This window comes from Dermochelys coriacea, chromosome 13, assembly GCF_009764565.3.
Source record: "Dermochelys coriacea isolate rDerCor1 chromosome 13, rDerCor1.pri.v4, whole genome shotgun sequence".
NCBI classification, from domain to species: Eukaryota; Metazoa; Chordata; order Testudines; family Dermochelyidae; genus Dermochelys; species Dermochelys coriacea.
The window spans coordinates 27,557,304-27,574,123 of record NC_050080.1 but is presented as its reverse complement, the minus strand read 5'-3'; the positions used below and the strand labels follow the sequence as shown (position 1 = coordinate 27,574,123).

Below are 16,820 nucleotides of genomic sequence, written 5' to 3'. Positions count from 1 at the left end.
ATTTTATCAGCCATTTATACAAAACAGAATCTAATGCATATCTAACTAGATTGCTTATTAGCCCTTTACAGGAGTTCTGACCTGCATTCCTTCTCTGGTCCCGGCAAAAGCATCACACAGACAGAAGCTTTGTTCCCCCCACCCCCAGCTTTAAAAGTATCTTGTCTCCTCATTGGTCATTGTGGTCAGGTGCCAGAGAGGTTATCTTAGCTTCTTAACCCTTTATAGGTGAAAGGGTTTTTCCTCTGGCCAGGAGGGATTTAAAGGTGTTTACCCTTCCCTTTATATTTATGACAACTTGTCTGAATTCAGGGGTCATTTCAAGGCCTGGCGGGACCTGAGACTTGACTTTAAATACACCTGGAGGTGGCAATTGGAATTAAAGGGAGATCATTTTAATTTCTGCCAGATTTGTAGACATCAGGCTCAGTTCTCCATGGCACCTGCACCTGAGGGGAAGGGAGTGGTGGCTTTTCAATCCTTCTAATTTCCCCCTCCCCCAACACACCCTGATCCTGGGGCTGGTGCAGTCGCTGGTGTCACTTAGAGCATCTTCAGGACTGTTCTAAATTACACTGATGGGGTTCCCGCGAGCACAGTGCACTCCTGCCCTGTCCTTCCTGCCCATCGCAAACCCCTCCGCTGGGAGGCACCATGTGGCAGTAGCACAGCGATGGCTACCTGGCAGGTCCCCTGTGTTGGAGGAATCCTCAGCTGCCCAGTATAGACGCCACCTCTGCACTGCCTGACCTGGCCCATCAAATCCTTGACCTGAGAAGTTAGGTCGCACCTTTATTTTGGTATAGATTTTTTTCTTTTTTAGACTTTCTACATTTTGAACTTTTAGAAAATACAACAACAGTTACCGCGGGGAAGAAATGAGGGCCACTTTCCTCAGGGCCTGATTCTGTCCTGCAAACTCCCATGGAGGCTGTCTCAGGCAATGGGAGCTTTGCCTGCCTGAGGAGGGGAGAATATAGTCCTCATCTTTCATGTTTAGAGCTCAGCCTGTGCTGCAAAGTTCCAGTCCAGATCTGAACTCTCCCAAAGCTACGCGTAATCCTGCCTCAGTGTGGGAGGATGGGCTAGCTGACCCTTCAAGGGCTCTGCCAGCTCTGTATTTCTGGGCTTAGGCTGGTGGGGCAGAGGGAGACTTTGAATCTGGAGGTTGACGTTAAGCCCATGGCAGAGACAGAGGATAGCCATAAAGCTTGTACCTGGACCTAGGCTGTCTCAGAGATAAGGGGTGTTTGGATCTGGGGTTTTGGTTTGTCTGTGTTGTCTATGCAGTTAAGTGCTTCAGGGCAAGGACGGTCTCTTACTATGGCTACGTCTACACTTGGAGGTAGGGGGTGTGACTCCCAGCTTGTGTAGACATACTCCTGCTAGCTCTCATAGAGCTAGCATTCTACAAATAGCGATGTGGCCACAGTAGCACAGGCAGTACCTGCCATTGGTGTTCAGGCGGGTATGTACTCCGGGCGGCTACCCATGCCACTGCTGCCCATGCCACCATGGCTACTCTACTTTTTTTTAGCACGCTAACTCAATGAGAGCTGGTGTACGTTGATGTGAGCTGGGCATCCCACGCCCAGCTCCAGGTGTTGACTTACCCTATGTGTATGTTCTGTTCTTCGCACAATGGGGCCCCCTAGACAGTACATCGTGGGGACAACTCATGTCCCTGTCGCTGCTCTGGGTTCTCCAAGGAGAGTGTGCTGTCTTCTATCCAAGAAGCAGTGCTTCTCAGGGTCAATTCATTGCCTCAGTCTAAAGAGTGGCACAAACAATCTGTGTAATTAACTTAATCCAAGCAGTTGGGAACAATTCAGAATATTCACAACTCTACAAAAAGAATCAACCCTCGATGTAATGGGTCAAATTCATCCCTGGTGTAATCCACTGCACTCAATGGTGGTACAGCGAATTCTATCTAGATAAATTCTTATATGGGCCCCTATATCCATCGGATCAGTGCTCTTCCTACACATCCATGAATTTATCCACCCAGCACCTCGGTCAAATGCTATTAGCCCCATTTTAAAGATATGAGAGTGAGGCACAGAGACACAAGTGTCCAAGGTCACGCAGGGAGTCTCTGACAGAACCAGCTACTGAATCCAGTTCTTGATTTCCAGTCCAGTACCTTAATGTCCTGGCAATTCTTTCCCTCTGCCCCGCTGTACCCTCTCTGTTTTCCTACTGTAGTTAGTTTTGTTGTAGTTTTACTGATGGGAATAGGCAGTGAGTTAAGTCTCAGGTTTGTGTAGAATAGTTTGTGACCTGGCCTGAGGACTTCTTGACAGCAACAGAGTATGTGTAGCCAGAAGATGGAGACATGGTAGTGATTTCAAATTACGAGCAGTGGTGAGTTGTTTTTCCTACCTGGAGTGGAGCAGGGAGACTGACCTGTCCCTGATCCCATCCTGAGTCACAATGTGGTTTAGAGTTTCATGTCTCCATTACGGAGAATACTCTGGTCTTCCTGCCTCAGGAAAGGGGGACAGCTATTCTTGCTAATAGCCACCTGCAGCTGAGCATAGGACTTGCATGCTGTATGGCTCATGAAGCAAGCCAGCATGGGTGAGTGAGAGACAAGTGGAAGGAAGAGAGAGCTGCCTCCCAGCAAACATAATTCAACAGCACAATGCTTCTGCACTCAGGGAAAAGTCACTCTGCAAAGTTCAGCTCCACTGATTCCATAAGTAAAAGTGTCTGATACTCTCAGCTTCTAAACAGACCTTACCCAGGGATGAATGAACAGACAAGCTCCAATTAAAGCATATGAAGATTCACTGGGGAGAAAATATGACATGAAATGATCATTGGAGTAAAGGTGAATGAAAATGTTGTGTAGAAAGGAAGAAGCATATTCTGAGATCTCAAATTAGCATCAGAATATACAGGGGAGCTTCAGAAATGGCAAATGAACACATTTTAAAGCAGATTGAGTAAAACAACAGTGTCCCCTCATCTTACCTACCATGACCTGAGATTCACTTATTCTTGGCATCCATATATATCAAGCATGGGCAAGATTTAAATTCAGGATTTTATTGCTGGTACAACTGGCCCCTAAAGCAGCACAGAGAATCAAGCTCCATGCTCCATTTCAAGTTTCCATGGTACATTTCCTCTTGCAGGAGAACTACACAATCATGCAAACAAACCCTTTTGATTCACTTTTTAAATGCACCAGTTTAATTTTTCTTTTAAGTCTAGTGTTTTGGGGATCTCAAAACTTGACTGCTTTTCAATAAAACTGAGCACTTCCATGGTACTTCTTATCCCTAGATCTCGGTGCATGTTGCAAAGTAACAGCACACTCATTTTATAGATGAGGAAACAGAGGCACAAAAAAGTTGAGGCTCCAATTTTGGGAAACAGTATTTGATACCAATATCAATGAGCTGTACACAGTTGCCAACTTTCATGCAGTAAATAAGTACCCCGACTTTCACAATAAGCCAAAAATCAAGCTAATCGCATTTTAAAACAAGGCCAGAACAAGCCAATGTGTGGGCTGGGACTGTGGTGGGCCCGCTATGCAAGCCTGACTCTCTCCCCACCTTGCCCCTGCCTGCCCCCTGCCCCCTGCCCCCGCTTGTCGGGAGCCGATCAAAAAAAAAGAAGCAGCAGCAACAAGCTATAAGCCAAAAACTAGCCAACAAGCTCAACTGCAGGTGGCTCTTAGCAAGATGTGCCAGCTGTTCCCCTTTCCTGAGGCAGGAAGACCAAAGTATTCTCCATAATGGAGACGTGAAACTCTAAACCACATCATGACTCAGGATGGGATCAGGGACAGGTCAGTCTCCCTGTTCCACTCCAGGTAGGAAAAACACAACTCACTACAATGTCTTCATCTTCTGGCTACACCTACTCTGTTGCTGTCAAGAAGTCCTCAGGCCAGGTCACAAGCTCTTCTACACAAATCTCCAATCAGGCATCCAGAAATGGGACCACCTGAAATGAGTGCCCACTTTTGAAAAGTTTGGCCTAAGTGACTTGCCCAAAGGGAGTCGGGGCAGAGCCAAAAATGGATTCCACATCTCCTGGCTCCCAGGTAATTTCCATTCCCCTTTTAACTAACCTGTATTAACAAAGCAACTGGGAATGAATTGCAGAAGCTCCAACCATAACTCATCTTGCTCTGCCTATGTATAATGAGCATATAGTAAATACCCCCATCCATGGAGACCCCATGGAACTTACTCTAGGTGCTATCTAGTGAGTGAAAGATGTGTTTCAACTCCCCAGCTTAGCTCTTCAATGTTACCTTGGCAAAACTCTATTGGTCAACATTTCCTTTGCTGCAGTACTTAACGGGAGAAATGGGGTAGGCAATGAGTGATGGGTGCTGAGATATTCTCCTAAATTAACAAGTTTTCCCATTGAAAACTATTTGGGCCTTAATACAAGTAGATGATGCCCACACACATTACAGTTCACTCTGCTGGTGGAAGTGCTAAGATGAGGCTTTAACCCAAGCACATCCTGACCATTTGTGCCCATTTGATCCAGACTGCCTTTGCAAGCTGAATAAAGAAGTGAACTCCATTGTCCAAGACAAAATTAATCCTCTCCTTTGGCCACCTAAACTCTGATTGCAGTTTCATTAAGAGGTGGTGCTTTGCTGCTATTCCCGTCCTAAACTGTTATGTAGCATTTTTATATGCTATTAAATAGCTGCCATTTTCCATTTCACCCTAGAGGTGGCAGCATTTTAATGGTGGGTAAAGTGATACCTAGAGAAATAAGTGCCCCCAAAATCCCCAGTTCTTGTGACATCACCCTGATGTTGCATACTTTAGAACAGTGGTGCCCAAACTTTTCAGAGTTGTGCCCTATCCGCACCCCTCCCCAGAGCTGGGGCCGGGAGCGGGGCCATGGCTTGGGTGGGGGGCGAGGTTGGATAGGATTAAGGGGGCTGAGGCTGTTGCCACAAGTGGAAGCAGGCCTGAGGCTGAAGCCATGGCTGAAGCTGGGAGTGGGGCAAGGGCTGGGAGTGGAGACACGGCCTGGAGAAGAGCCACAGCCAGGGCCGCAGTTGGATGTGGAGCCACAGCCGAGGGATAACTCAGTGGTTTGAGCATTGGCCAGCTAAACCCAGGGTTGTGAGTTCAATCCATAAGGGGGCCATTTAGGGATCTGGGGCAAAAATTGGGAATTGGTCCTGCTTTGAGAAGGGGGTTGGACTAGATGATCTCCTGAGGTCCCTTCCAACCCTGATATTCTATGATTCAAGCCGGGGCTGGGGCTGGAGCAGATTGGGGGGTGGAGCAGAGCTGGGTGGTGCTCCCTCCCTGTCCCCCTTGGGGGCTAGTTCAGGGCCTGCTGCATTCCCCTGAACATTCCTCTGTGACCCTGGCAGGGGGGTACCCCACAGTTTGGAGACCACTGATCTAGGGTATAGATACTCATGTAAGCTTCTGAAAACTCCTTTTCTGATTCTCCCCGAACACATCCCTTGTGTTGCTATTTTATATCCGTGCAAACTGAGTGCAAAATGCTGCTATTACGATTTTTGATATAATTTTGCACTCCTTTTTAAACAATGATATGCAATGTTAAAAGAAACCTCTTCCACATAAATTGCCTTTTCCAGATCTTTCCATTTCCTGCCCCACTTGGAAAAACCTGCAGAATAGCATCTTTACATTTAATTGAGCGGAAGGCAGTTGCAAAATTAACCGTGATCTGAGTTATTAGAAAAAATGCAGCGGTGATGTGGTGCTTCCAAAACATCTTGCTACCATGTGGCAGCCCAGTTAGTTTTGCTCACTGAATGGGACAGGATTCCCCCCCCCCCCGCCCCCGCACACACACCCAGCAGTGGAACTTGATGGAGCTATCACAAATTCTGGATTTCCCACTGGAATATACCCCTTTCTCCCATGTTCTAGCCGTGTCCACCATTCAATAATTAAGATGCTTATGTGTCATGCCCTGGATAATTTAACGAGTGCCCAAATTCTTAAAACATTCTATTCCCATCCCATCGGTCTGTCTGCCTTCACCACTGTACCATGCGTGCACCTTCAATGTAAACTCGACAGCAATACAAAAATCTCTACTGCCCTTCATGGCATTTCTGGCACTTCTTTGCTCTTGCAGTGAAGTTCCCTGGTCTTCCATTGTTCCCTCTGGGAAACTGGGTGGTGAGAAATCAGGTCTGATGCATGATAGTGTGTGATGAAAGATGATGTGACAGTGGGGAAGTGGCTGGATCTCTTCATTGTTCATTTTGAGATTTTTGAGTGTTAGAAATTGTATGAAGGGGCAGGATGTTTTTTAAAAGGCCCCGGGTTGGGATTGAGGAGTTGAGCTGGGTGCTGCCCAAACTTTTTTTCAATGAAAAAAGCAGACTGGGTCGACTGAGACATGTCATAAATTTGGATTTACATAATCCAGTTGTTAAAATTTGCGGGAGGGAGGGAGAACACAAAAAAGAAGAATTTTTTTAATGAAATACTTTGGGTTTTTTATTCAAAATGACTTTTCACTGCAAAATTTATTTCATTTTATTTAAAAAAAATATTTGGAAGGTTAAAAAAACTTGAAAACAAAATGGTTTGTTAGACCTAAAACATTTTACATTTTTTCTGACTTTTTGGTATGGCCAGCAAAATGAAAACTCAGTTATTCACACCTCTGTTCAGGAGACCTGCATGCAATTCAGACTGGAAATAAGGCATAAATTCTTAACAGTGAGAGGTTTCAGAGTAGCAGCCGTGTTAGTCTGTATTCGCAAAAAAGAAAAGGAGTACTTGTGGCACCTTAGAGACTAACAAATTTATTTGAGCATAAGCTTTTTGTGAGCTTTCGTGTTGCATCCGATGAAGTGAGCTGTAGCTCACGAAAGCTTATGCTCAAATAAATTTGTTAGTCTCCAAGGTGCCACAAGTACTCCTTTTCTTTTTTAACAGTGAGAGTAACTAACCATTGGAACAATTTACCAAGGGTTGTGGTGGATTGTCCATTACTGACGATTTTAAAATCAAGATTGGTCATTTTTCTAAAAGCTCTACTCTGGGAATTATTTTGGGGAAGTTCTCTGGCTGGTGTTACACAGAGGGTCAGACTAGATGACCACAATAGTCTCTTCTGGCCTTGGAATCCATGAATTCCTGGCTCTGCCACAGACTTCCTGTGTGACCCTGGGCAAGTCACCTAAGCACGTAACTGAAGGTTTTGAAGAGTTCAGCATCTGATGTGCCTAAACAAGAGCTGAGTTCTTGAAAATCTGGCCCCAAACTGGGTGCTGAGCATTTGGAAAATTCTAGCTTTAAACTACTAATGAAAATAGTTCTTTGTCCTTTTTTGCTGAAGGATCTCAAAGCACTTTGCAGATATTAATGAACTAATCCTCACAGCTCTCCTGTGATGGGTGAGTATTGCCATTGTGTGGAATTTTCAAAAGCCCCTAGTGATTTAGGGGAAGTCCCATTGAAAATCAGTTGGCTCTGTGCTCCCAAGTCACTTGGACTCTTTTGAAAATCCTGCAAACTGTTATTAACCCCCTTTCACAGGTGGCAAAGCTAAGACACACAGTACCTAAATGACATGCCCAAGGTCCCACAGCAAATCTGTGACAGAGCTAAGTATGGAACTCCGAACCTTTGCCTCTGAGGGCTGGGCGTTAAATGCTGGGCCTTGCTTGCCGTCTGCAGGAATTCTATCCAGAGCCTTTCACATTCCTTTGTATCTCGGACATAGTGTCCATCCCCAGACATCACCCGTTTGCTTTCCACTTTCCATTGACAAGTACATGGACCCCTGAGACACCCCTCTATCAACTTCTCTCTGACACAGCACTGCATGTTACAGCCCTTTGTTTGCCATTATTCAGCTGCCTTAACTGCAGATGTCGCCCCAGGGATATTGATCTGTGATGGAGCTTCCTTTCAAAATCCAAGCAGATGATAAGGAGTACTTGTGGCACCTTAGAGACTAACAAATTTATTTGAGCATAAGCTTTCATGAGCTACAGCTCACTTCATCGGATGCATTCATGAAAAATACAGTGGGGAGATTTATATACACAGAGAACATGAAACAATGGGTATTACCATACACTCTGTAACGAGAGTGATCAGGTAAGGTGAGCTGTTATCAGCAGGAGAGCGGGGGGGGGGGGGAGGAAATACCTTTTATAGTGATATCCTTGCAACAAAGCCCGTCGCCAACTGTGTCCACATATCTATTCAGGGGACACCATCATAGGGCCTAATCACATCAGCCACGCTATCAGAGGCTCATTCACCTGCACATCTACCAATGTGATATGTGCCAGCAATGCCCCTCTGCCATGTACATTGGCCAAACTGGACAGTCTCTACGTAAAAGAATAAATGGACACAAATCAGACGTCAAGAATTATAACATTCAAAAACCAAGCGGAGAACACTTCAATCTCTTTGGTCACTCGATTACAGACCTAAAAGTGGCAATTCTTCAACAAAAAAACTTCAAAAACAGACTCCAACAAGAGACTGCTGAATTGGAATTAATTTGCAAACTGAATACAATTAACTTAGGCTTGAATAAAGACTGGGAGTGGATGGGTCATTACACACAGTAAAACTATTTCCCCATGTTTATCCCCCCCCCCCACACACACACACGTGCACACCGTTCCTCAGATGTTCTTGTCAACTGCTGGAAATGGCCCACCTTGATTATCAATACAAGATGTTTTTGCCCCCCCCACTCTCCTGCTGATAATAGCTCGCCTTACCTGATCACTCTCGTTACAGTGTGTATGGTAACACCCATTGTTTCATATTCTCTGTGTATATAAATCTCCTGATTTTACACTGAATGCATCCGATGAAGTGAGCTGTAGCTCACGAAAGCTTATGCTCAAATAAATTTGTTAGTCTTTAAGGTGCCACAAGTCCTCCTTTTCTTTTTGTGGATACAGACTAACACAGCTGCTACTCTGAAACCAAGCAGATGATGTCACCTTTGTCTCGTGTTTCTTTTTAAAGACCTCCAGCAGGTTAGAGAGGCCTCACTGGAGCCCAGCTGGGGTGACCCCGTCAGGTAATACCAGTCCAAGTGTTCAGCTATTCATTTTTTAATCAGACACTTCAGGACTTCATAGAATCATAGAATATCAGGGTTGGAAGGGACCCCAGAAGGTCATCTAGTCCAACCCCCTGCTCAAAGCAGGACCAAGTCCCAGTTAAATCATCCTAGCCAGGGCTTTGTCAAGCCTGACCTTAAAATCCTCTAAGGAAGGAGATTCTACCACCTCCCTAGGTAACGCATTCCAGTGTTTCACCACCCTCTTAGTGAAAAAGTTTTTCCTAATATCCAATCTAAACCTCCCCCATTGCAACTTGAGACCATTACTCCTCGTTCTGTCATCTGCTACCATTGAGAACAGTCTAGAGCCATCCTCTTTGAAACCCCCTTTCAGGTAGTTGAAAGCAGCTATCAAATCCCCCCTCATTCTTCTCTTCTGCAGACTAAACAATCCCAGCTCCCTCAGCCTCTCCTCATAAGTCATGTGCTCTAGACCCCTAATCATTTTTGTTGCCCTTCGCTGTACTCTTTCCAATTTATCCACATCCTTCTTGTAGTGTGGGGCCCAAAACTGGACACAGTACTCCAGATGAGGCCTCACCAGTGTCGAATAGAGGGGAACGATCACGTCCCTCGATCTGCTCGCTATGCCCCTACTTATACATCCCAAAATGCCATTGGCCTTCTTGGCAACAAGGGCACACTGCTGACTCATATCCAGCTTCTCGTCCACTGTCACCCCTAGGTCCTTTTCCGCAGAACTGCTGCCGAGCCATTCGGTCCCTAGTCTGTAGCGGTGCATTGGATTCTTCCATCCTAAGTGCAGGACCCTGCACTTATCCTTATTGAACCTCATTAGATTTCTTTTGGCCCAATCTTCCAATTTGTCTAGGTCCTTCTGTATCCTATCCCTCCCCTCCAGCGTATCTACCACTCCTCCCAGTTTAGTATCATCCGCAAATTTGCTGAGAGTGCAATCCACACCATCCTCCAGATCATTTATGAAGATATTGAACAAAACGGGCCCCAGGACCGACCCCTGGGGCACTCCACTTGACACCGGCTGCCAACTAGACATGGAGCCATTGATCACTACCCGTTGAGCCCGACAATCTAGCCAGCTTTCTACCCACCTTATAGTGCATTCATCCAGCCCATACTTCCTTAACTTGCTGACAAGAATGCTGTGGGAGACCGTGTCAAAAGCTTTGCTAAAGTCAAGAAACAATACATCCACTGCTTTCCCTTCATCCACAGAACCAGTAATCTCATCATAAAAGGCGATTAGATTAGTCAGGCATGACCTTCCCTTGGTGAATCCATGCTGACTGTTCCTGATCACTTTCCTCTCCTCTAAGTGTTTCAGGATTGATTCTTTGAGGACCTGCTCCATGATTTTTCCAGGGACTGAGGTGAGGCTGACCGGCCTGTAGTTCCCAGGATCCTCCTTCTTCCCTTTTTTAAAGATGGGCACTACATTAGCCTTTTTCCAGTCATCCGGGACTTCCCCCGTTCGCCACGAGTTTTCAAAGATAATGGCCAAGGGCTCTGCAATCACAGCCGCCAATTCCCTCAGCACTCTCGGATGCAATTCGTCCGGCCCCATGGACTTGTGCACGTCCAGCTTTTCTAAATAGTCCCTAACCACCTCTATCTCTACAGAGGGCTGGCCATCTCTTCCCCATTTTGTGATGCCCAGCACAGCAGTCTGGGAGCTGACCTTGTTAGTGAAAACAGAGGCAAAAAAAGCATTGAGTACATTAGCTTTTTCCACATCCTCTGTCACTAGCTTGCCTCCCTCATTCAGTAAGGGGCCCACACTTTCCTTGGCTTTCTTCTTGTTGCCAACATACCTGAAGAAACCCTTCTTGTTACTCTTGACATCTCTTGCTAGCTGCAGCTCCAGGTGCGATTTGGCCCTCCTGATATCTTTCCTACATGCCTGAGCAATATTTTTATACTCTTCCCTGGTCATATGTCCAACCTTCCACTTCTTGTAAGCTTCTTTTTTATGTTTAAGATCCGCTAAGATTTCACCATTAAGCCAAGCTGGTCGCCTGCCATATTTACTATTCTTTCGACTCATCGGGATGGTTTGTCCCTGTAACCTCAACAGGGATTCCTTGAAATACAGCCAGCTCTCCTGGACTCCCTTCCCTTTCATGTTAGTCCCCCAGGGGATCCTGGCCATCTGTTCCCTGAGGGAGTCAAAGTCTGCTTTCCTGAAGTCCAGGGTCCGTATCCTGCTGCTTACCTTTCTTCCCTGCGTCAGGATCCTGAACTCAACCAACTCATGGTCACTGCCTCCCAGATTCCCATCCACTTTTGCTTCCCCCACTAATTCTACCCGGTTTGTGAGCAGCAGGTCAAGAAAAGCGCTCCCCCTAGTTGGCTCCCCTAGCACTTGCACCAGGAAATTGTCCCCTACGCTTTCCAAAAACTTCCTGGATTGTCTATGCACCGCTGTATTGCTCTCCCAGCAGATATCAGGAAAATTAAAGTCACCCATGAGAATCAGGGCATGCGATCTAGTAGCTTCCGTGAGTTGCCGGAAGAAAGCCTCATCCACCTCATCCCCCTGGTCCGGTGGTCTATAGCAGACTCCCACCATGACATCACTCTTGTTGCACACACTTCTAAACTTAATCCAGAGACACTCAGGTTTTTCCACAGTTTCGTACCGGAGCTCTGAGCAGTCATACTGCTCCCTTACATACAGTGCTACTCCCCCACCTTTTCTGCCCTGCCTGTCCTTCCTGAACAGTTTATAACCATCCATGACTGTACTCCAGTCATGTGAGTTATCCCACCAAGTCTCTGTTATTCCAATCACGTCATAATTCCTTGACATCACCAGGACCTCCAGTTCTCCCTGCTTGTTTCCAAGGCTTTGTGCATTTGTATATAAGCACTTGAGATAACCTGTTGATCGCCCCTCATTCCCAGTATGAGGCAGGAGCCCTCCCCTCACAGACATTCCTGCCTGTGCTTCCTCCCGGTATCCCGCTTTCCCACTTACCTCAGGGCTTTGGTCTCCTTCCCCCGGTGAACCTAGTTTAAAGCCCTCCTCACTAGGTTAGCCAGCCTGCTGGCAAAGATGTTCTTCCCTCTCTTCGTAAGATGGACCCCGTCTCTGCCCAGCACTCCTCCTTCATGGAACACCATCCCATGGTCAAAGAATCCAAAGCCTTCTCTCCGACACCACCTGCGTAGCCATTGGTTGACCTCCACGATTCGACGGTCCCTACCCAGGCCTTTTCCTTCCACGGGGAGGATGGACGAGAACACCACTTGCGCCTCCAACTCCTTTATCCTTCTTCCCAGAGCCACGTAGTCCGCAGTGATCCGCTCAAGGTCATTCTTGGCAGTATCATTGGTGCCCACGTGGAGAAGCAGGAAGGGGTAGCGATCCGAGGGCTTGATGAGTCTCGGCAGTCTCTCCGTCACATCACGAATCTTAGCCCCTGGCAAGCAGCAGACTTCTCGGTTTTCCCGGTCAGGGCGGCAGATAGATGACTCAGTCCCCCGGAGGAGAGAGTCCCCGACCACCACCACCCGCCTTCTCCTCTTGGGAGTGGTGGTCGTGGAACCCCCAACCTCAGGACATCGCATCTCATGCCTCCCAACCAGCGGAATGTCCTTCTGCTTTCTCCCCCCAGACATATCATCTGGTCCACTCTCCGCATTGGTACCTGTGGAGAGAACATGAAAGCGGTTAGTTACCTGTGTCTGTGTTACTGGAACCCGGACATTCCGCTTACCTCTTCTGGAGGTCACATGTTGCCAAGCTTCTTCACTGGCCTCTTGGCTCCTCTGTGCAACCTGCTCTATATCTTTAGAGCTTTGTGCCCCTAGAAGGCTATCCTGAGTTTGGTCCAGAAAATCCTCAGTCTCTCGTATACAATGCAGGGTCGTTACCTGTTGCTCCAGACCTTCAATCTTCTCTTCCAATATGGAGACCAGCTTGCACTTTGTACAGACAAAGTCGCTTCTGTCCTGTGGAAGAAAGACAAACATGGCACATCCAGTGCAGGTCACAACAGCTGAACCCCCCCCCTTCCATATCACCTACCTACTATGAGCTTCCTCAGAGACGTTGGCAAGATGTAAGCCTCACTGGGCTCACTCCAGGCGAACTCCCAGGCAAACTCCTGCTGTGAGCTGCTCTGCTGTCTCCGCTGCTCAGCGGGTTCGCGAGGCTCTGGCTATTTTTAAACAGCCAGGCTTCCCTGATGCAAACACACAGACACCCTAATGCCCGCCCCCTGCAGGCTAGCAGCCAATCAGACACTCACTCAGGCTCTCTCCCTGCCCTCCCAGCAAACACACGCTCGGATACTTCCTCAGCAAGCAAACACACACACTCGGATACTTACCAGTCCCAGGCAAACTCCTGCTGTGAGCTGCTCTGCTGTCCCCGCTGCTCCGCTGGTTCGCTGCCGCTCAGCTGGTTCGCGAGGCTCTTAACAAACCTGGGTTGGAGCCAGCTTCAGCCAGCATGGCACAGGCCAAGGGGACCCTGATGGTGTGACACCCATTCTGTGGGGGTCTCTGGTGATTCAAGGACCCGCCACACCACCTGCACTCCTCTGAAGGGTGGGCAGCTCTCCAGTGTGTACCCAAAAGTGACTGAAGAAAGGGCATGGGTAGGGTACCAGGGGAATAGCCTGACTCAGCACATCCAGCAGGGAATCTCTGTCACTGTTTAAAGATAGCTGAATTCCCAGGGGAGAGTGACCATGCATCAGGGGCGACTGCCTCCTTGAGTGCAGTGACCCCAAGTGGGACAGAAACCAGTGAATTAAGCCTTTTATCAGTTCCCTCCATGGTGAGATGAGGCTGGCCAGTCTCTGATCCCCTCAGGATTGAGGTACTGCTCCCCCACAGTCATTCCCCTGCCTTCTCCCTTGGCTTCTTTTTCAAACTGAGGCACCATATTAGTGAGTCTCCAGCCTTGAGGACGAGTTACTGTTTTTAAAGTTCTATGATATATCTTAGTCAGTATCTCTGCTATTTCATCCTTCATTCCCTTCCCAAACCTCCCCCAAACACCATCTGGTCCCGGAGATTTACTGCCTTTCAGTGTGCTTTGGTTTTTTGTTGGCGAATTTATATTTAATTTTTATATCGGTTATCATTCAGGGAGGAAAGGGAAATGCTTTGGGGGCCCAGAGCAAGAATAAAATTGAACATTTTAGTGCATTTCCTTTGTCTGAGAGATTTTGTTTGGTTTTATCTGTATCTTGGCAGGGTTTGTTTTCCCCCTCCAATTTCGAGCATCATTCAGAATAGGCTGCAGTGATTCCAGCAAACTCCCAGGACAGTAAACTACACTCTGATTAACTCCAGGACTGTAAGAACTAGCATCTGCCACTCTCACTAGAGTGTATAGTCCTGTTGGTTCCATTGGGACCCCTCTTCACTGAGGTACTGCTCTGTGAAAGGGCAGGAGAATCTAGTCCTTAATGCAGCTGTTTGCGTGCGAAGTTGGGGATTATGTACAATAGAGGCAGGTTTTTCTTCTCAGGTCTTCTCTCAGGCTTGATCATGGTGATTGCCTCCTATGTCATCTTGTATTTTATAGGTGCATGGGTGAGGTAAATTGAATTTGGTTGCAGCATGAATGATGCTTTGCACCTTCCATCCAAGGATCCCAGCCCATTTTACAAACCTTATCTGAGTCTAACTCCATAGTGCAGGAGGCACAAAGAGGTGCAGCCAAAGTCATCTACTATGTCAGTGGTAGAACCAGGGAAGGAACTCACATCTCCAGAGGCCCCTTTCTGTGGCTTCAACACCCAGCTGTCCCTCTTCCATCACATGTTTTTCACATTCACACATGCTCCTTTTGGACTTTTCCCTATTTGTGAGGGGAGAATTTCAAAGGATTGGCAGTTTGCCTCAGATTAGGAGGTCCCATGGGTTTGCTTGCTTAATTTTCTGATCTAGGGAGGAAGGATGAAGTGGTTCAGCTCTTCATCCAAAATACCAATATAACCTGCCTCTCATCCCTCCCCTTCCTCAACCTAATCCCATAATTCTCTGCACTTCTGGGTTCTACCCTGGAGTGGAAGCAGGAAATTCCCCAACTTCCCTGTGAAAGCCTGTTCTCATGACATTTCTACCCTGCTATTGCAGAGCTCAGGGGTTTAGATAATCATGCAAGCTTCTGAGAGGTCTTGCCAACCCATGGAAAGGTCCAGCTAATATGAATGATGGGCTTAACCCAGCTGACGTTGACAACAGCATGGCCACTGACTTCAAAGAGAGCAATATTGGACCCTATGAGTACCAGCAAATTCATAAAGCACTTCACTGTGTCCCTTAAGATGGAAGAAAGTGCTGCTATATGGAAAAATTACTTGATCTATAGCCTCAATCAATGTGGAGGCTGCATCACATACAGCTCTGAACCACTGTGCAGCTGAAGATTATTTTCTTTAGTTTGCAGTGGGATTCTAGCTCATTAAATAGGTGCAAACTCTCTATTGGTGAAAGCCCAGCAGGTTGTTACCCTGTCTCCTTTTAACATCAGCAATTTGGACCTTCTGCAGTTTGGCTGCATGTCAGAGCCTGGATGGAGTCTCTAATTAGCAAGGAGCAAGGCAGGTTTCTCATCTGGCAAACCAGACTGATGAACTGACCTTCCTCCTTAACATTTATCATCATTGACAGGGCCCTGTCCACACCTGCTGGTTTTCCATCAGGCAGTTTGGCTACCTGGATATCTTATAAATAATGTGAACAATTTTATCTGGAGTTGAATGAAAAAGTTAGTAGCAGGGGATGGTTATTTGGGGAATCTTTACCCATTTGGGGATTGTGGGAAGAGAGCACTGGTGCTGAATTAATCCCTGTATTTGTACCTCTTCACTTCGTTAATCCCAGACAAAGCAGATTTGATGTGTGGGGACAAGAGAACTAATTAGATATTTTTATATAGTGAGTGAGGCACTGGACTGGGAGTCAGGAGAACTGGATTCCGTTCTTGGCTCAGCCACTGATCTGCTGTGTGACCTTAGACAGACACTCAGTCTCTCTGTTTCCCCTCTCACCCTTTGTGTGCCTTGTCTATTTAGACTGCAACTCCCTGAGGCAGGGACTATATCTTACTATGTGTTAGTGCCGCACATAGCCCAGTGGGGCCCCGATCTCAGTCATGGCCTGTATGTGCTACCAGAACACAAATGACTAAGGTCCTCACTTGGATGAACCTCAGGAAGGGCTCGCTTTGAGTTTGGTTCTGTGTGGGTAAGATTTTGGTGCGGGGGTGGGTCTCACTTTTTAGAAACCGTTTTGCCCGTCTCTGTCATAAAAAAACATTATCTGCTCTGCTTGAGCACAAGGGAGACTTGCACAGGAGGAAGGCAATTTGTGAGGGCAATGGGGAAGTAGCTTCCATGCTCTGTAGCTATGAGGGTGTCCCTCCACAGCAAGTTGTGGGCCTGTGATTTCCTGCAGGTGCAGCTATTGGCTGTAGAATTCTTTACCTGATGTCTCCAATAAGAACCAATACCAGTCTAGGTATTTCTTCTCATGTCTCCAAAGGGGAGAATCAGTTGCATCATGGGAGATGCAGTCCAGCAGAGAGCCCAACCCACAGGACAGAATGGGGGCACAAAGCACCTGAACTAAAACTCCCATCAAGCACCCAGCAGCTCAGGCAGACACAGATTAATATGGCAGTGACCTGAAACAAAATGCTTCAATTCAGTTCAACCACCCAAATTTCTGTGATTTAGGTCAACCTTACACAAAATTTTAATTTTGATTTCTCACCAGGAAAATTG

At 46.9% G+C, this 16,820-nt stretch overlaps 1 protein-coding gene across 5 annotated transcripts in view; it reads left to right on the top strand.

Annotated features, from left to right (window-relative positions):
• Positions 1-16,820, top strand: part of RALY (RALY heterogeneous nuclear ribonucleoprotein) — a 281,882-nt gene that overhangs the window by 65,079 nt on the left and 199,983 nt on the right. The gene's annotated exons all lie outside the window — the stretch shown is intronic.